This window comes from Gopherus flavomarginatus, chromosome 11, assembly GCF_025201925.1.
Source record: "Gopherus flavomarginatus isolate rGopFla2 chromosome 11, rGopFla2.mat.asm, whole genome shotgun sequence".
NCBI classification, from domain to species: Eukaryota; Metazoa; Chordata; order Testudines; family Testudinidae; genus Gopherus; species Gopherus flavomarginatus.
The window spans coordinates 24,332,674-24,353,428 of record NC_066627.1 but is presented as its reverse complement, the minus strand read 5'-3'; the positions used below and the strand labels follow the sequence as shown (position 1 = coordinate 24,353,428).

Genomic DNA, 20,755 nt, shown 5'->3' with positions numbered 1-20,755 from the left:
GGGGATTTATGAAATGGTTTAATCCTACGTAGACAGAAAGATAACATCCTTCTGACATCTAGAGTATGGAGTGCATTGGTGGTTTCTGAACAAAAACTACCAGGTAACTAATCCGATTCACATGAAACTTAGAAGACACTTTAGAAAGGAACTGGGGATGCAGATATAAGGAAACCTTATCCTTTGTAAAAAACTGAAAGGAGGGTCCACCATTAAAGTGCCGATCTCTCCGCCTCTGCAGGCTGAGCTAATAGCCACTAGGAAGGCTGTTGTTGACAGATAAATTCGATAAGGAGCAGGTTACCATCAGTTCAAGGAATTTTCATGAGACTTTTGAGAACCAGATTAAGGTCCCAAACAGGGACAGGCACTTGCACTGGTAGAAAGAAATTTCCCAGACCTTTCATGAACCCAGTAGATGCAGCAAACAGGGAGAGCCCCTCAATAGTGGTACGAAATGCTGTTATGGCTGCCAGAGGAACCTTGAGAGAATTAAGAGACAGCCACGTTTTCTTTAGCTGCACCGGATATTCCAGAACGAGCTGAAGTGGGGCAGACTGTGGGACAGTGTCTTGGAGTTCACACCACTGACTAAATCTTCTCCACTTCTAAAGGTTAAGTATTTCTGGTAGAATCTTTCTATTCTTTAAGAATAAGTGCCATATATCTGGGGAACAGGAAGACTGTATTCTGCGACTCATCGAGGAGCCAGGTCTTGAGGCAAAGAACATTTAAATTGGGATGTACCAATAGACCGGCATCCTGAGAGAGGATTTAAGAAGTGACTGAAAGATTTATCAGTGGACAAAGAGCTAGGTGCAACAGATAAGGAAACCACGCTTGCCTCGACCACATTGGGGTTATTAGAATGATTCTGCTCCTGGTTGATTTTGTTCAACACTGAGGATCAAAGGCATTGGGGGAAAATACATAAAACAGCTTCCCCGTCCAAGGGAGTAAGAAGGGGAACTGGGACCTAAACCGCCCATTGAACGAAACAGTTGGCCTTTTTAGCTTGTAGCAGTTGCAAAGAGGTCCACATCTGGAAATCCCCAAATCTAAAAAATGCTGACCAGGACATGGGGGTTCAGTTCCCATATGTAGTCTTGGGGGAAAATACCTGCTGAGATCATTGGCCGTCAAACAGTTTGTCTGCCTGGAAGATACATTACTCCTGTGCAATGTTTTATGCACCAGTTCCATAACCTTATCACTTCGATGCAGAGAAAGGGGGACTCAGTCTTCCCTGCCAATTGATATAGAACATGCAGGCCACATTGTCAGTCATGACCCTGACAGATCTAGTTCTAGTGATGGCGTAGTAGGTCTTTTCCACTTCTAATAGCCACAATTTCCTATAAGGTCCAGGCATCAGAATCCAGCACTAAGTGACATATTAGTGTCCCTCACATCATAACCAACTGTGGTTTGGCTGTTGTAATCATAAATTACATTCCATTTGTGCTACTTTCTTTAGCCCCACACTTGCTACCCTGTCAATTTACTCATGTATCCAAGGCAGACTAATCTAGTCATAATTCATGTTAGTTCTCTTTGGAGAGAGTGCCTTGTACACTCTGGACCTCACAACTGCTGCCTACCTAATATTCCTCGATGGGAGGGAATTATCCAGGGGCAGCCACTGGATGCTTTAAGTTCATTTAGTGCTGTGTGAGTGATGCAAGTGAACTTGGCAGCCCAAAGAATCTGGTCTAGTGTATCTTAATGCATGTTAAGCTGCTACGGTAGCTTTATGAATGTAGCTTGCTAACACAATGAATAGCACTGGTCACTGCATTTGTTTTTAAAAAACTGGAAGTGTCTTGTCTACAACGCAGCATAGCTAACAGATTCCATTCCCTCTCAGGAGTCACTGGAATGTTGCTATGCACTTAAGTACACCAGCCCTGACTGGCTCTCACGCGCCAGCAAAGGAAGGCTTCAGCTTTAACATTACAGAAATCAGCATCAGAAAGTGTGTTTTCAAAAACTGCAACTGATAAAGGAGGATATTGATATAATAGGCATCACAGAAACCTGGTGGACTGAGAGCAATCAATAGGACACAATCATTCCGGGGTACAAAATATATCGGAAGGACAGAACAGGTCATGCAGGAGGAGGAGTGGCACTATATGCGAAAGAAAATGCAAATTCAAATGAAGTAAAAATCTTAAGCGAATCCGCATGTTCCATAGAATCGCTATGGATAGAAATGTCATGCTCTAATAAAAATATAACATTAGGGATCTATTATCGACCACCTGGCCAGGACTGTAATAGTGACGATGAAATGCTAAGGGAAATTAGAGAGGCTATCAAAATTAAGAACCCAATAATAGTGGGGGATTTCAATTATCCCCATATTGACTGGGAACATTTCACTTCAGGACGAAATGCGGAGATGAAATTTCTCGATACTTTAAATGATTGCTTCATGGAGCAGCTGCTACGGGAACCCGCAAGGGGAGAAGCAACTCTAGATTTACTCCTGAGTGGAGCGCAGGAGCTGGTCCAAGAGGTAACTATAGCAGGACCGCTTGGAAATAGTGACCATAATACAATAACATTCAACATCCCTGTGGTGGGAAGAACACCTCAACAGCCCAACACTGTGGCATTTAATTTCAAAAGGGGGAACTATACAAAAATGAGGGGGTTAGTTAAACAAAAGTTAAAAGGTACAGTGACTAAAGTGAAATCCCTGCAAGTTGCATGGGCCCTTTTTAAAGACACCATAATAGAGGCCCAACTTCAACGTATACCCCAAATTAAGAAAAAGAGTAAAAGAACTAAAAAAGAGCCACCGTGGCTTAACAATCATGTAAAAGAAGCAGTGAGAGATAAAAAGACTTCCTTTAAAAAGTGGAAGTCAAATCCTAGTGAGGCAAATAGAAAGGAGCACAAACACTGCCAGCTTAAGTGCAAGAGTGCAATAAGAAAAGCCAAAGAGGAGTTTGAAGAACGACTAGCCAAAAACTCCAAAGGTAATAACAAAATGTTTTTAAAGTACATCAGAAGCAGGAAGCCTGCTAAACAACCAGTGGGGCCCCTTTACGATCAAAATACAAAAGGTGCACTTAAAGACGATAAAGTCATTGCGGAGAAACAAGACAGTTACTCACCTTTGTAACTGTTGTTCTTCGAGATGTGCTGCTCATATCCATTCCAGTTAGGTGTGCGCGCGCCGCGTGCACGTTCGTCGGAAGATTTTTACCCTAGCAACACTCGGATGGTTGGCTGGGCACCCCCTGGAGTGGCGCTGCTATGGTGCCGGATATATACCCCTGCCGACCCAGCCACCTTTCAGTTCCTCCTTGCCGGCTACTCCAACAGAGGGGAAGGAGGGTGGGTTTGGAATGGATATGAGCAACACATCTCGAAGAACAACCGTAACAAAGGTGAGTAACCGTCTTTTCTTCTTCGAGTGCTTGCTCATATCCATTTCAGTTAGGTGATTCCCAAGCCTTATGTAGGTGGTGGGGTCGGAGTGAAATGTGGCAGAATGTAAACTGCTGAGCCAGAGGCTGCAGCATCTCTTGACTGTTGAACCAGAGCATAATGCGATGCAAGAGTATGGACCGAGGACCATGGAGCTGCGTGATAGATCTCGTGGGTAGGTACACGAGCCAGCAAGGCGGCAGATGAAGCCTGAGTCCTAGTAGAATGCACGGTGATGTGGCTTGGGGAAATGTGAGCCAAATCATAACAAGTGCGGGTGTACGTCATCACCCAAGATGAGATCATCTGAGAGGAAACAGGTAGGTCTTTCCTTTGGTCTGCTACTGCGACCAAGAGTTGGGGCGTTTTATGAAATGGTTTTGTCCGCTCAATATAAATGCGAGCGCTCTACAGACGTCCAGGGAGTGCAATTGTTGCCCTCATTGCGTTGAGTGTGGTTAACATGAAAGGCCGAAACCACCTTAGGGAGGAAAGCCGGGTGTGGTCGTAACTGCACCTTGTCTTTGTGAACATAGTGTACAGCGGAACCACCGTAAGAGCCCTGAGCTCGGAGACTCGTGTGGCCGATGTAATGGCTACGAGGAAAGCTGTCTTCCAAGATAGGTAAAGCAGCAAGCAGGTCGCTAGCGGCTCGAATGGGGGAGACATAAGTCTGGTTAAAACCAGGTTGAGGTCCCAGGTTGGGGCTGGGTGGCATACTTGAAGGTGTAAGCACTCCAAGCCCTTGAGGAACCTCGAAACCATAGAGTGTGAGAACACGGAATGACCACCTTAGCCTGGGTGGAAGGTAGAGATGACTGCCAAGTGTACCCTCAGCGATGACACTGCTAGGCCCTGCTGTTGTAGGCCAGAGGGTAGTCCAAAATAGAGGGGATGGAGACCTCAGTAGGAGTAAGATCAAGAGTTTCGCACCTGTAGGAGAAACGCTACCACTCGGCCAGGTACGTTGACCAGGTGGAAGGCTTCCTGCTACCCCAGTTTAGTCACGCAGCAGCCGCACCGTGAGGTGAAGAGACTGCAGGTCCGGGTGGCGAAGCCTGCCGTGGTCCTGAGTTATGAGGTCTGGGTGGAGTGGCAGGGTAATTGGGTTGGCTATTGACAGGTCGAGCAACGTGTTGTATCAGTGCTGTCTGGACCACGCTGGAGTGATCATGATGATGCGCGCCCTGCCCCTGCAAAGTTTGAGTAGGACCCAATAAGCCAGGGTGAACGGTGGGAAGGCATAAAGGAGTTGGCCCTTCCATGACATGAGGAAAGAGTCCGAGATCGATCCTGGGGAGAGACCTTGGAAGGAGCAGAACCTCGGACATTTCCTGTTCTCGCGGTAAGCGAACAGGTCTATGTGGGGAAAAATCCCCACTTCTGGCAACAGAATGCATCACATCGGGGCAGAGCAACCACTCATGAGACAGGAAAGACCTGCTGAGTCGAAGCGCCAAGGCGTTCCGAACGTCTGGGAGAAGGGATGCTACCAGATTTATCGAGTGGGCTATGCAAAAGTCCCAGAGATGGATGGCCTCCTGACAAAAGGAGGAGGACCATGTCCCTCCCTGGTTGTTTATGTAGCACATGGCCGTTGTGTTGGCTGTAAACACTGAGACACCATGGCCTCGCAGCTGCTGCTGGAACCCCTGGCACGCCAGGCGGACTGCTCTCATTTTTGGACATTGTTGTGGAATGCCAGCTCCTGAGAAGACCAAAGGCCTTAAGGTCGAAGGTGACCAAGGTGAGCACCCGAGCTGAGAGATGACGCATCCGTCGTCAGGGACAGTGAGGGCTGGGGTGGATGGAACGGCATCCCTGCCCACACCAGGGAGGGAGTTAGCCACCATTCTAGGGAGCCTAGGATGCTCAAGGGAATGGTGACTATCATGACCATTGGGTCCCTGTCCAGGCGGTACGCCGATTTGAGCCAAACTTGGAGAGGACAGAGGCGGAGCTTGGCATGTTTGGTTACAAACTTGCAGGCAGCCATGGGACCCAGGAGACCGAGACAAGTGCAAGCCGAGGTCGTTGGGAAAGTCTGCAGACCTCGGATGATTATTGCCATCGCCTGAAACCGTGGCTGTGGTAAGCAGGCTCCGGCTAGGTCGGAGTCCAGGATAGCTCCTAGGAAGTCTAACCTCTGCGTGGGAACCAGAGTGGATGTTTCTATAGTGATCATCAGGCCTAGACATGTGAATAGGTCCTTGACGATGCCCACATGCTGAGTGACTTGTGTCTCGGAGTCTCCTCGGATAAGCCAATCGTCCAGATACGGAAAATGCATATCCGACGTTGGCGGAGGTGGGTGGCGACTACGGCCATACACTTGGTTAATACTCGTGGGGCTGAGAAAGGCCAAACAGCAGGATTGTAAACTGGAAGTACTGACGGTTGGCTAGAAGTGGAGGTATCTCCTGTGCGGAGGGAAGATGGCGATGTGAAAGTACGCCTCCTTCATATCGAGGGCAGCATACCAGTCTCCAGGATCCAAGGATGGGATAATGGTTCCCAGGGATATCATGCGGAACTTCAACCTTATCATAAACTGGTTCAGTCCTTGCAGGTCTAAGATAGATCTGAGACATCCGTGCGAGTTGGAGATTAGGGAATAATGGGAGTAAAACCCCTTGCCCCTTTCGTCCATCGGCGTCTGCACCTCTTGTAAGAAGAATTGCTCGAGAGGGGTCCCTGAAGAGGGACAGGGCTGGAACAAATTGAAGGTGGTACCCATACTCCACCATGTGTAGGAGCCAGCGATCTGAAGTTAACTGGGACCATGCCAAGAGGAAGTAGGAGTGGGATCCCGCCTGTAACTGGTACGCCGCTCTCTGGCGCACCTTCGCAAGTTCGTCTTTGGTCCCGGTGGTGATTGTGAAGGACCTCGATCTTGGCCCTCTAGGGGTCCTGACGGTCGTTTGCGACCACCTCGGCCGCACCGTCTGCCAAAGTCCTGTCTGTGGCTAGGCACAGAGTACAGCGGTGTGGCTGGGGACGGAAAGGCCTGCGTTAGGTAGTCGGCGTATGCACGCTGAGAGAGCACATTAGGACCCTGTTGTCCTTCAGGCTTTGCAGCCTGGGGTTGTCTTCGCTGTGAAGAGACCTTTACCATCAAATGGTAAGTCGTGAATGGTATACTGCCGCTCCGGCCGGAGGTTTGAAACCTGAAGCCATGAGATGCTCCTCATGGTAACACCCGATGTCAGAGCCCTGGCTGCTGAGTCTGCTGCATCCAACAAGGCCTGGAGGGAAGCTCTGGCCACCTTTTTTCCCTCCTCCAAGAGGGCAGTGAACTCTTGGTGGGAGTCTTGAGGGAGAAGCTCCATAAACTTATCCACCGTCACCCAGGTGTTATAATGATACAGGCTAAGCAAGGCTTGTTGATTTGCCAGGCAGAGCTATAAGGCCCCTGCAGAGTACACCTTGTGGCTGAGTAGGGTCATTCGCCTAGACTCCTTCGATTTCACGGATGGCGCCTGCTGGCCATGCCATTCCCTTTCCTTAACGGACTGAACGACTAGTGAGCAGGGAGGAGGACGGACATACAAGTAGTCGTACCCCCCATAGAGTATCGGCATTCGCCTGGATGGTCCGAATAAATGGGTAGGGCCCCTCTAGTGGGGCCACCGCCGATAGAACGTCCACTACCGGGTCCCCTACCTCCAGGACCTCCTCCACCTGGAGGTCTATATAGAATGCTACCCTCCTTAGGAGGTCCTGATGGGCTTTTAGGTTGTTGGTGGGCACATCAGAATCGTGGTCCTGAGCATAAGAGCTGTCCACGTGGGATGACACTGATGCGTGTCCAGATGACCATGGAGGTGCTGAAAAATCATGGTCAGAGTCTCTGATTCTACCGGACCTTGCCCAACTCGGCACCGGGGACCGGTACCGGGAGGCGTACCAGTACCTGGAACAAGATCTGGACCTGCAAGCAAAGCGGTGCCGGGAGGTCGACCGAGATCTCAAGGCTCGATGTCGGGAGTGGCTACGGGAGTCATGGTGCCTGTAGCGGTGCCGGGAGCTGGAACGGTGCCAAGAGTAGTGGGTCGGCGAACGGGACACCGACTGGTGCGGCGAGTGCGACCAGTACCGAGGACGAGAACAGCATCGGGACTGCAAGTGGCATCGGGAGCGGGAGTGCCGACGGGACCTGGAGCACCTGCGGGACCGTGATCATGAACGGTGCCGCTCTGCTGTGCCGACAGAGGATGGTCGTATCAAGGAAGGCTTGCCAAGAGACTGTATTATCCGCACCAGCGGTGCCGGGGGTTCAGACAGCATCTACTCTGTCATGGCAATGAGATCCCTTGCCGCTGGGAATGTCTCCGGCGTGGAGGGAACAGTAAGCTCAACCACAGCGCGTACCGGGGAGCTGTCAGGTACCGGATTCGATGGCCCTCGTGGGACCGGGATCGACAGTGCCAACGTCATCAGTGCCTCGGCAGGTGTTGGTACCGGGCGATCCGACTTAGGCTCTCTGGCTGCGGTGCAGTTGGCACGGAAGCAGCAGGAGCAGGGAGCTCAACCACGGCGCGTGCCGGGGAGCAGTCAGGCTCTGGATTCGACGGCCTCGTGGGACCGGAATCGACGGTGCTGACGTCATCGGTGCCTCTGCCGGTGTCGGTGCCGGGCGATCCGACTTAGATGAGCTCTCTGGCTGCGGTGCAGTTGGCATGGAAGCAGCAGGAGCAGGGAGCTCAATCATGGCGCGTGCCAGGGAGCTGTCAGGCACTGGCAGGAGGAGTCGTGGGCTCTCTCGACCTCGGAGAGAGGGAGCGATGCTGAGTCGACTTCGGTGCCGGCGATGGCCGGTGCCGAGAGGCCTTGGCAGTGCCAGCGGGGTCCAGTGCCAGGGAGGCACTTCTGTCCACCGATTGACCAGCGCTCGGTGCCGAAGGTGGAGGGGTAAGTGAAAGTCCCGCTCCATTTTGTTCTCGGCTTAAAAGCCTTGCAAATGGGGCACTTAGCTGTGAAGTGCAATTCCCCGAGGCACCTCAAACAGGAGTCGTGCGGATCTCCTGTTGGCATCGGCTTGAGGCAGGCCGAGCACGGTTTAAAACCCGGTGAGCCGGGCATGGGCTCCGGCACCGGGTGCGGGGAAGGGGCTACTCCCCGAACCCCGCTAACTTTTACTAAACTAACTATGCTAGTAAAGAAAAAACATATTTTTTTATACATATACATACATATATACATATATACATATATACATATATATATATATACACATATATATATATAAAAGGATTATAAGTATATAACTATATACACAAGAACTACGAGTAGCTAGGGAAGTGGAGGTCAGCTAAGCCACGCTCCACTGTTCCAACGACCGACACGGGCGGTAAGAAGGAACTGAAGGGTGGCTGGGTCAGTTGGGGTATATATCCGGCACCATAGCGGCGCCACTCCAGGGGGCGCCCAGCCGACCCACCGAGTGTTGCTAGGGTAAAAATCTTCCGACGAACGTGCACGCGGCGCGCACACACCTAACTGGAATGGATATGAGCAAGCACTTGAAGAAGAATAAATGGATTCTTTGCTTCAGTCTTCACGGCTGAGGATGTTAGGATTCCCAAACCTGAACTGGCTTTTGTAGGTGACAAATCTGAGGAACTGTCACAGATTGAAATGACACTAGAGGAGGTTTTGGAATTAATTGATAAACTCAACATTAACAAGTCACTGCGACCAGATGGCATTCACTCAAGAGTTCTGAAAGAACTCAAATATGAAGTTGCAGAACTATTAACTAAGGTTTGTAACCTGTCCTTCAAATCGGCTTCGGTACCCAATGACTGGAAGTTAGCTAATGTAACGCCAATATTTAAAAAGGGCTCTAGACATGATCCTGGCAATTACAGATCGGTAAGTCTAACATCGGTACCGGGCAAATTAGTCAAAACAATAGTTAAGAATAAAATTGTCAGACACATAGAAAAACAAACTGTTGAGCAATAGTCAACATGGTTTCTGTAAAGGGAAATCGTGTCTTACTAATCTATTAGAGTTCTTTGAAGGGGTCAACAAACATGTGGACAAGGGGGATCCAGTGGACACAGTGTACTTAGATTTCCAGAAAGCCTTTGACAAGGTCCCTCACCAAAGGCTCTTAAGTAAATTAAGCTGTCATGGGATAAAAGGGAAGGTCCTTTCATGGATTGAGAACTGGCTAAAAGACAGGGAACAAAGGGTAGGAATTAATGGTAAATTCTCAGAATGGAGAGAGGTAACTAGTGGTGTTCCCCAAGGGTCAGTCCTAAGACCAATCCTATTCAATTTATTCATAAATGATCTGGAGAAAGGGGTAAACAGTGAGGTGGCAAAGTTTGCAGATGATACTAAACTACTCAAGATAGTTAAGACCAAAGCAGATTGTGAAGAACTTCAAAAAGATCTCACAAAACTAGTGATTGGGCAACAAAATGGCAAATGAAATTTAATGTGAATAAATGTAAAGTGATGCACATTGGAAAAAATAACCCCAACTATACATACAATATGATGGGAGCTAATTTAGCTACAACGAGTCAGGAAAAAGATCTTGGAGTCATCGTGGATAGTTCTCTGAAGACGTCCATGCAGTGTACAGAGGCGGTCAAAAAAGCAAACAAGATGTTAGGAATCATTAAAAAGGGGATAGAGAATAAGACTGAGAATATATTATTGCCCTTATAGAAATCCATGGTACGCCCACATCTCGAATACTGTGTACAGATGTGGTTTCCTCACCTCAAAAAAGACATTCTAGCGCTAGAAAAGGTTCAGAAAAGGGCAACTAAAATGATTAGGGGTTTGGAGAGGGTCCCATATGAGGAAAGATTAAAGAGGCTAGGCCTCTTTAGCTTGGGAAAGAGGAAACTAAGGGGGGATATGAAAGAGGTATATAAAATCATGAGTGATGTGGAGAAAGTGGATAAGGAAAAGTTATTTACTTATTCCCATAATACAAGAACTAGGGGTCACCAAATGAAATTAAGAGGTAGCAGGTTTAAAACAAATAAAAGGAAGTTCTTCTTCACACAGTGCACAGTCAACTTGTGGAACTCCTTACCTGAGGAGGTTGTGAAGGCTGGGACTATAACAATGTTTAAAAGGGAACTGGATAAATTCATGGTGGCTAAGTCCATAAATGGCTATTAGCCAGGAAGGGTAAAGAATGGTGTCCCTAGCCTCTGTTCAGAGGGTGGAGATGAACGGCAGGAGAGAGATCACTTGATCACTGCCTGTTAGGTTCACTCCCTCTGGGGCTCCTGGCATTGGCCACTGTCAGTAGACAGATACTGGGCTAGATGGAACTTTGGTCTGACCTGGTAAGGCTGTTCTTATGTTCTTAACCACACGTGTAAAAGCCAAGTGTGTTTCAAATGACATTTCCTTCTCCAGCCACAGCACAGTCTACCAAGCGGTGCCCATAGATTTCCTCTCAGCAGAGGCAGAGTCTTATCTGTGTGTGAGCCCGAGTGAGACTTTCTACAATCAAGTAAGTGCAGAGTGCCTTTCAATTACATTCACCAGGCAATTAGGCAAATTAGATTTGCACATGAGATAGTAACTAAAATGACAAGAAAGAGACCCTAAAGAAAAACAGATTAATAAGCTCATGAATTATGCTGACTACTGGTACTTTGGATAGAGATGCAGAGTCCTCTTGATATTCACAGTGAGGCTACATTTGAGGATAACATTCTTTAGATTTTGTTTGCTGTGTAGTATGTGTATTTTAAAAGACTTGAGTCCAAGTGTGGTACAGAATTACAAGCCATACAAACAGGTCTTACTTCACTCGATCCATCTCCACTAAAAAAACAGCCACCTCTGTGGGGGGTACCCCTTCAAGATTAGTTTCTTTCTCACAACACACCTGACATTGGCTTAAGGCAGGGGTAGGCAACCTATGGCATGTGTGCCAAAGTCGGCACGCGAGCTGATTTTCAGTGGCACTCACACTGCCCGGGTCCTGGCCACTGGTCTGGAGGGCTCTGCATTTTAATTTAATTTTAAATGAAGCTTCTTAAACATTTTTAAAACCTTATTTACTTTACAGACAACAATCATTTAGTTATATATTATAGATTTATAGAAAGAGACCTTCTAAAAACATTAAAATGTATTACTGGCACGCGAAACCTTAAATTAGAGTGAATAAATGAAGACTCGGCACACCACTTCTGAAAGGTTGCCAACTCCTGGCTTAAGGTATTACTTTTCAAAAGGAACTTGAGCAGATTCTAACTACTTGATTTTACTCCTTTTACCCAAAGACCCATCCCAGCTCAGACTGAACAAGCCACAGATTCTGTTCCTTCTTGTGTCTATCAACAAAATTATTTATTATATTCTAATGAGTTACATCTGTGCAAACTTACTGAAGGGACTGGGACTGCACAAGTGCCACTGAGGGCATAAATTAGAAGACAACGGGCTTGCTTGGGTGCTGCTGAAGAGATCATTAAACCCTCAGCAGCTTTATTACTGGTGATTATGTGCAAAGTGGAAATAACCCAGCTCAACTCTCAAAACTTACGCCTTGTCTACACTGCCACTTTACGGCACTGAAACTTTCTCGCTTAAGGGCACGAAAAAACATCCCCCTGAGCGATGCAAGTTTCAACGCTGTAAAGCGGCAGTGTAGACAGTGTACCAGCACTGGTAGCTGGGCTCCCAGCATTGGTAGCTACTCCCTTCGTGGGGGTGGGGTTTTACAGACACGACTACACTGCCACATTAAAGCACTGCTGCAGCTTTAACATTGGTAGTGAAGACATACCCCCAGACAACATTTGCAAACCTTGTCAACTGAGAACACTTGCTCTAGAAACCACTCAGATAACACAGTGCCTCCTGCTGCTATTTTCAGCAACACTCTTCAGAGAAGAGCCACAGTTCAAGCATACTACACATTAAGTAATAAGCACACTGATGTGGCAGCTTTTTGGTGACCTACGCATGGATTTTGATTCTAGAAGCTTTGATGCTGGAGCACAAACTGTGGGAGTGGGAGGGAAGGGGCCAGAAGGGAGGAGGAAAGAATCATATTCGCTCAGTCTCTCATAACTATGCCATGAGCAGTGAATTTACATCAAACAGACTCGAGTAAGATGTCACCATATTAATTTATATACTGGCAAGACAAGCGAGAACTCATTACAAGCTACAATCAAGCCCAACAATTATATTAAAGGGACTAGAAGTTAATTTTCTAGGCCAGGGCCAACTCATAAATGGACACCAAGGCCTCTGCCCCAATTCTGGACACTTTCAGTTCCTGGAGCCTCCTGATTATTTAGGGATTACTTTACCACTTTTCCATTCCCTTAAATGCAAAGTTCGAGTAGAAAAACAGTTGCCTGATTTCCTCCCTCCTTCCCCTCCATTACTAATTAATCTCTCTTCAGAAGTCATGTGAAAATTCTTTCCATGTGCTGTCTTTGATAACAGCTTTTTACAATACATATAAAAAAAAAAGTCAGGGTGTTACTATTTCCTGGTGCACACACTTCCCCCTGAAGAGGTGATCTATTTTACTAATGACAGTAAATAGTAATTTTCAGAAAACAGAGATGCTGCTCCAACCTTCTCATCCGAAGGATCTTAAGCCCGTAAGTTTTTTTTAAGGGGAGTGTAAGACAGTGATCTGGGTAGAGTCCCTGGGAGAAAAAAAAGACACATTAGTTATACTGGTGAAAGACAGGGGAGACTGCTAAATGCACATAAGATTAAGCAGCACCATAGCAGCAGAATCAGAAGGTTATACCAACAGCAGAGAGAAGGTCACTGGAATAATCCCCAGCTCATCTGCTGCTGAAAAGAACCTGCAGGTTTTCAGGATAGTGACATTAGGTAAAGCAGCTTCTTTTGAAAGAGAGTGATATAGTAGGTAGGCTCCTTCCATATCACAGGCACTTTCAGTAAACACCATATGGTCTGATCATTTAATTGGGGAGAAGAAACCCCTTAAATTTGGGATTTGACTTTGTAGGTTTAATACAAGTCTGAAGAAAGCTGCTGGGGATATTTATCAACCTCACATGTTTCTGACACATTTTCTAACCTCCAATTTATCTATAACGATCCAATCCTCCCTTGCAGAACATCTACTACTGTCAAACTCCAAAGAAGCTGCCCCATCGTAAATGCAAAACCAACTGTGTACAACACTGAAATGCTCAGCCTGTATTCCCACCTTCCAGAGACAGAGACATCTTTATCATACAATTTTTGAGGCCCTGGATTAGATAGCAAATCTCAACAAGAATCCAAGGAAGAATCAGTGACAAACAAAGCTGTCAGAGATGTCTTCTGGAGGATCATGGGCCACCTCCTATCCTTTTAAGGAACTGCACTTCTCAGCTCATCTGCCAATGCTAGAATGGCCCTGGAGAAGCAGGTACGTGTGATAAGTGCCTTAAGGACTGATTCTGAGGCCTCATAATTTCATCAGATGAGTCTACTATCTTATCTGGTGGTTCCTTGGGCAGAAATCACCCCTTCCATAGGGATCACTGTAGCATTGATCACAGATACAATTCTGAAGGCAGATGCTGCAATAGTAACAAAATCTCATTTTTTTAATCAAAGAGAACAGTCTATCCAGCCCCTTTACCTTAGCTGGGCATTATTCTACTCCTTTGATAAGATCATCCAGCAAACGATGAAGGGGAATGCAAATCTCCTTGGATTTGGAAAGAAAGCACTTCTGGTGACTTGGTCAGCCCTACCACTCTGTTCTGGATCCTCCGCCAATGGAGGTTGGATCCCAAGCATAGGCAGGAACTTGCTGAACCTCGCCTCAAACAACTGGGGGTGAGGGGAATAGTCTATTCAGAGCTCCGTCCTCCTGATCAGATCTGGACAGCTTTCCTATGTCTTGAGAGAAGATGGAAGGCTATGAAGCTCTATGATCTTTTTTAGAATGTCTGGAGTTTTTTGACTTGTGTTAATGGGAGTCCTCCTTGACTTCTGGTTTCTCTTTACCAGTGAGTCAAACAGAGGAATTTCACTTTAGACAAGCATTTTAGGGGCTCTAAGGCAATCAGTTCAGTCTTTGGAGGCTGTTTGCTCGTAGTGGAAACCAGAGCAGGTTGGCTGGTTTCCTCCCACATGTGAATATTTAAGTGGTTTGACGGAGACCCACAGGTATCCACCACAGGGAAAGGCAAAGGAATGATAGCAAGTTGCAATAGCTGGAAATAAGGGCATGTGGGGTAGGATGTCACATACATTGCTGCAGGGGCGCTGGAACAATTTGTATAGTGGGGGTGCTGAGAGCCATTGAACTAAACTGTAAACTCTGTATATGATGGAAACCACTTCAAGCCAGGGGCTGCTGCCGCACCCCCAGCACTCGTCGTTCCAGCATCCATGCATTGATGCCACCCAAGAGAAAGAGAGACCTTCTTCATAACCTCCTGGGGAATGTGTAGCTGACTGTAACGGAGAGAGGGGCCAAGCATTTAAACTAAGGTGGAAGGGCTGGAACAGCCCACTTGCCCTGGCAGGAGACTTGAAACCCTAAAGGGAGAATTGATTCCATGAGGCTACTCCTCTGCAAAGCCCACTAGAGAGAGCAGAGGCCTCAGTGGGGAACGGCTTTGCAACCCTCCCCCACTGCAGCTGCTGCTGAGAACTGAGATGTTGGCTGCACGGTCTCCTGAACTGGCAAAGGCACCACTGCTGCCTGCTGTTATACTGCTAAATCTCTTGAGAAGAGTTGGGGAGCAGAAAAGCGTCTGAGCTGGATGGCTGCTTCTACAGCTAGAAACTTGTCTGGCCTGAACACCAACTGTGGGGTTGGACCTGTTCCTCTTAAAGCACCGCAGAGAGATCTACCTGCCCCATCCCCTGCATGCCAGAGCTTTTCCATCTCAACTCTGCCCAGCCCTCTTCCCTTGCTTCGCCATTTTGTCCATTCTGACAGGAAGGCAGGGGAGGGAAACAACAGCCACAGTGCCCCAGAAAGCTCAGCTCCCACTGAATTTGGTTCCAATGTCAGAATTTGGTAGGGGACCAAGCTGAGGATAAAGTTAATTTATCTTTTAAAAAAAAAAGAAAGAAAAAAATAAATAAAGGAAAACTTGCTAAAAAGACTCTAATCTGCTGCTAGGGCTTCTTTTGAGGCAGAGAATGCTGGGCTATTCTCCAGCAGGGCAGTCTCTAGCCCCTGCACTGCAAAGGTCTGACCTCTCTCCAAGTGCTACGGAGAAGGATAACCAGTTGTTTAGGCTGCTAGACACCAGTGGGGAATAAAACCAGGAATTCTAACATCCCTAGGAGGTAGGGAAGTCTTATCAGCATTTTACAGGAGAGGTAAACACAGCACTTGACAGGTTAGCTTTCCCAAGGTCACACAAGTCAGTGGCAGAGCCAGGAATAGAACACAGGAGCTCCTCTCCCAGTCAGCTGTTAACTACCAGCCCACTCTGTTACCTTAATATAGCGGCAGAATGTGTGTTCATAACACAAATTGCCCAGTTTTCATAAGTAGTCACCTAAATTGCATAACAAGCATTTAGGTGCACACAGGTAAGTGGCGGCTAAGTGCCACCGTGTGTGTGAAAATGCAGGATTTGTATGTGCGATTTAGACAAGGTCTTTTGAAAATTGGTCTCATAATATATAATGGCTGGGGTTTACATGAGCCTAATAGGCTTCCTCCTTCAGTCAGCACCAATGGAAAGTGCATCTGTGTTTGAACCATTCAATGACTGGTGTCAATCTTCCCCACAGCAGCCTGCTAACCAAGGTGCAGGGGCGTGTATGTGACAGCTCCACTGCTCAGTGCTCTGGAGAACAGGGCAACTGAAATTAGTTGGTCACCCAGAAGTAACCTCTTCAGAACCCAGTGAATTACAATGCCACAGTTCAAGTGGATGTATTTCCATCTGGAAAACTACTGTAAGTATATTCAAAATCTTGCATTATCCTTTCATCCAGTTCTCTATGAAAGTAGTTTCCTAATCCTTGTTCAAAAGTATAAAAGTTGCTCTATCCCACATGGAATTATAGCACTGGCCATAGTTATCTGTACTGACACTGCTCTAGCTTCCTAAATGCCTTTCAAGGTTCAGTTCTGCTCTAAAAAGGGACAATGTAAACCAAAAAAATTACCCTTTTATTCCATACATCTGCTCCCTCATAGTTTTACTGGCTGACTTTGGTGACGACAAAAGGTTTTGTTTTGATTCCTACTAATTCTGCAAGGTCAACACAGCTATGGGAGGAAAAGGGAGAGAGTTTGATTCTCATCTGGTTCAAGCATCATAATAAATAGGATAGGTGCTCAACAGGGCTGCCCAGGTGTAACAGAGAAAGGTTTTTTCCTGGTGACGATGATGCACAAGCCAGAAAGAATGCAGCTTGCTTTCAGATCCTAGGCTGAGGTGCAGGGCTGACAGAAATGTTTTTTCCCCCTTTATAATCTAAGCACATTTAACCTGGGGTCACAAGGAGAAACAGGAAGCTCCGAAGTGCTATGTTTTACAGTAAAAAACACACATTAAATGGTTTAGATTTAAAACAAAATCAAAACACACCATTCCTGAGATGTATTATATTAAAAAACGAGGAGTGCTCTGCTCCTAACTAGATCATCCACATTTTTTTAAAAAACTGTCTCCGCCGCTCCTCCCTTCGTCTGTCTAAACTTATGAAATTAACAATCAACTTGTAAAAATAGCAGCATCTATTCTCTTGTGGTTCCCTGAAATGTGATTTGCTCATCTGGTTCATAGGTGTGGCACAACAGGATATAAAAGATGATGGCTAAATAGTTTCCATTAAAGATCATCCAAAAACTAGCAGAATTTTCCTGTTAGCAAGACGCCTCATCTCTGGATATTTCAAAGATTTAATTTACTACCCATTGGCCCTTGGTTATGTCACTCTTACAGAGGAGGAGAGGGAGGAAGGAAGAGAAGGGTGGGAGGGAATAATTAGCTTCCCTTGTAAAATGTTCATCACCAGAGTAGAATGTGGAGCCTATTGGGGGGTCTAATAGATTTCAGGGTATTGTTCTTTGTGAGTAATAAAGTATGGGGGGAGGGGGGATCAGTAAGTGGATATTACTTCTTACCACAACCCCATATGGAAGTAATCAAGCGCAAGGGTGGCAGCTGGAGCCAATAACAGTCACCTGCAGTTGAGGGACATGGGGGTTTCAGATGGGTTTTTAATGCTAATTTTCTTCAGAAACAATGCGCTAGAAAGAGCAGAGTAACAGACGAGGCTGGATGAATAGAGACCAGCCAGAACAATAGCTGCACCTGGTGTTAAGAGCAAAGGAACAGAGCCGGCACGCGTCAACAGCATAGGGCACATCTGTTACCCTCACAATAACACGCCCCCCCCCCCCCATTCTCCCTTCCCGCTCCTCCAGCATGGTAAGTAATATGAGGTCTTTAAACATTCACAGCTTGCAGCACTGCAACAGGTTTGAGTTCTTTCAAAGCAGCAGCATTCTCTGCACACTCCCTTTCCGTCCTCATTTAAATTTAGTTAAATAACAGACAGCTGTCAATACATGGATGGCTATTTAAGTTACATGGCCAGACTGGAAGGAAGTCATCTGATTTGTGGGCCAACTGATAGATTTTTGGCTTTTCATCATGCAGTTTTTGTGGCACTGAAGAGTAACAGTGACACTGAAGAGTTCCAGCTGCTAACAATGTTCTTCTGTCCGAAAGTCCACCCACCTGACCTGAATTGCAATAGAGACACTGCCACAACCAAGAAAGGAGGAAATGCTGCATCTGAGCAGAGGACTTGGAACAATGAAACTCATTAAGCATTGTTTTAAAAACTCAGGGTTGGTTTTAAAGTGCCACTGCCCAAAGCTGTTAAGAACAATGTTAATTACTTGGTTTGTAAAGTGCTCTAAGAACACAATGAGTTAAGACTCTTAATACTGAGCGGATTATGACAGTTTTACACATGTGGAAATCCAGTTTATGAGGAAAGAAAGCCTATAGCCTATGTATATAGGTCAGACTAGAAGTTCACAGTGCTTCTGTCTGGCCTTAAGAGTCTATGCGAGTGAGGCACAAAGAAATTACATGCCCCTGGTCACACACAAAATATCTAGCAGATCCAACAATGGAACTCAAGTCTGACTCCTAGTTCCATACTTTTAACTACAGGACCATCTCTCCCCTGCACGTTAAGGACCCTGGTATCAAATGTAAGCAGAAATATGGGTATTTTCTGATTCGCTTCAGGAACCGTCTCCAAATCTTTGTACAAATGAAGTAAAAGAACATCTCAGAAGTAAAGTTTAATTAGCCTTTGTGAAGGGTACAATATGGCTTTCCCAATGACCATTGTCAAATTTTTGTTCGAACACAATTTTATATCTAATCTCTGAAAAATAATGGAGTATGTAAATATTAGCTAGCCACTAGGTTTGGTCAAGGAAGGTTTACCATCTAACTCAGAGAGACTACAGAAAAGTCAGCTGTTCTAGCATGTAAAAAAAGAGTAGGTGACACTAAGTGACTCTCTTTCTCTTCAGTTCAAATTTAAAAACACGTTATCTAATGCTGCCTGTAAGCCTTTTAACAAATATCTCCCTCCACACATTTCATAGAAATCTCTTCATATTCTGTTGCATTGTACTCAGCGATTTGGTAATATAATGGAAACTGTGTCTGGGTACCAATCAAATTAGAGATTTTTTTCTCCAAATCATAAAAACTAGAAATGGGAAAGCCAATAGGCCATTTAGTTCTCCCCATACCAAATCAGGGTTGTAAACCATGGTATTTTCTACTAAGAGTAACTAAACATGGCATTGGGTGTTTCCACGTTTACAGTCCAATTAGTTATACAAAATACTGGATCTGGAACTGCCAGTCTTGCAAACTCAACCTGGAATCCAGAACTCAGGCACTGTTCTTTCCTTCTTGTGTATTAGCATCATGACTAAAAAGTTCTGCAGGCCAAATTATGCCCTCAATGATATGTGAGCAACCCCTTTGCCTTCAAGTGGGTATGCAAAGGTAAACCAATTGGGACTTGGTAAACAATTATGTTGATGAAGCCTTAGAAGAAATCGAATCCAGATCTCTCTCAGGGTATATCTACACTGCAATTAGACACCTGCAGCTGGCCAGTGCCAGATGACTCGGACTTGCGGAGCTCGAGGTAAAGGGCTATTTAACTGCGGTATAGACATTTGGGCTCAAGTTGCAGCCTGTGTTCTGGGACTCTCCCACCTCACACGGTCTTAGAGCCCGGGCTCTAGCCTGAGCATCTACACCACAATTAAACATCCCCCTCAGCCTGAACCCTGCAAACCAAGACAGCTGGCACAGGTATTTAATTGCAGAGCAGATAGAACCTCGGTGATATTGGTGCTGTAGGCCTCTGAGAAGTGACACTGTAATATTAGAGCCTAATCTAAAACTCATTGAAATAGACGGGAGTTTTTCACTGACTTCAGTGGGCACTGGACCAGGCCCTCAGTGCTATTAGCGGATACAATTCAAATACACCAAGCAGGTATGTGAAGCAAGAAGATAACACTTTTCCATACTCACTACTCATAGTAAAACTGCACTTGAATTTGTCTTTTCCGGTTTTAAATGACTCACGTGATAGTGCTTCCATCATTCCCCTAGGAAGACTATTCCAATCTAGGAATACTCCTCAGATCAGGAATTTACCCCAGTAGTCAATTTAAGCTTCTCTGTGCTCTGATAAATCTTACTCTTAGCAATACGCCACTGGCCCACTCTGAGCAATTCCTTCCCCTTTCTGTGGTTACAGCCTTCTAATACTTGGTTTTGGTTATATTTCCCTTAGTCATCAACCAATCATGGTACATATGCTTAGTTCTCTTAACCTTCTCCCGCAAATCAGCCCTTCAAGATCCTTAATTTTGCATCATTTTCTAATTTCACCTCCAATTTGCTGATGTCTTTCAGTATAGAGGTGTTCAGAAAAACCATAGCTACTACTGATTCCAACAGGACTGTGTGTAAGCTCAAAAGTTTCTCTCTCTCACCAACAGAATTTGGTCCAATAAACGATATTATACCTCACCCACCTTTTCCCTCTAATATCCTGGGACTGATGCTGCTACATCACCACTGCTTCCAAAATAACTAATTGTGAGTTAGTGTGGCAGAATGCATCCTTAGCAGTTGTGGAAATAGTGAGATGATGCTTCTTCTTGAGGGCGGCTGAATGAGGTCCTAAGTGGACTAATAAAAAGTCATGAGCTTTCACTTCTTTTGAACCACTGAACAGTTTGATCAGATCCTATTTTATCTATGCACTCTCCCATTCCTACGTATCTATAATGATTATC

The 20,755-nt window shown here is 46.0% G+C and overlaps 2 protein-coding genes and 1 long non-coding RNA gene across 10 annotated transcripts in view; 1 reads left to right on the top strand and 2 right to left on the bottom strand.

Annotated features, from left to right (window-relative positions):
- Positions 1–20,755, bottom strand: part of LOC127030719 (uncharacterized) — a 69,975-nt gene that overhangs the window by 10,974 nt on the left and 38,246 nt on the right. The gene's annotated exons all lie outside the window — the stretch shown is intronic.
- CBFA2T2 (CBFA2/RUNX1 partner transcriptional co-repressor 2) overlaps positions 1–20,755 on the bottom strand; it is a 113,734-nt gene that overhangs the window by 56,541 nt on the left and 36,438 nt on the right. The gene's annotated exons all lie outside the window — the stretch shown is intronic.
- LOC127030763 (uncharacterized) lies at positions 428–16,338 on the top strand. The gene is made up of 4 exons (XR_007768469.1): positions 428–614; positions 10,834–10,930; positions 13,540–13,837; positions 16,177–16,338. It is a non-coding gene; the product is annotated as an uncharacterized LOC127030763 (long non-coding RNA).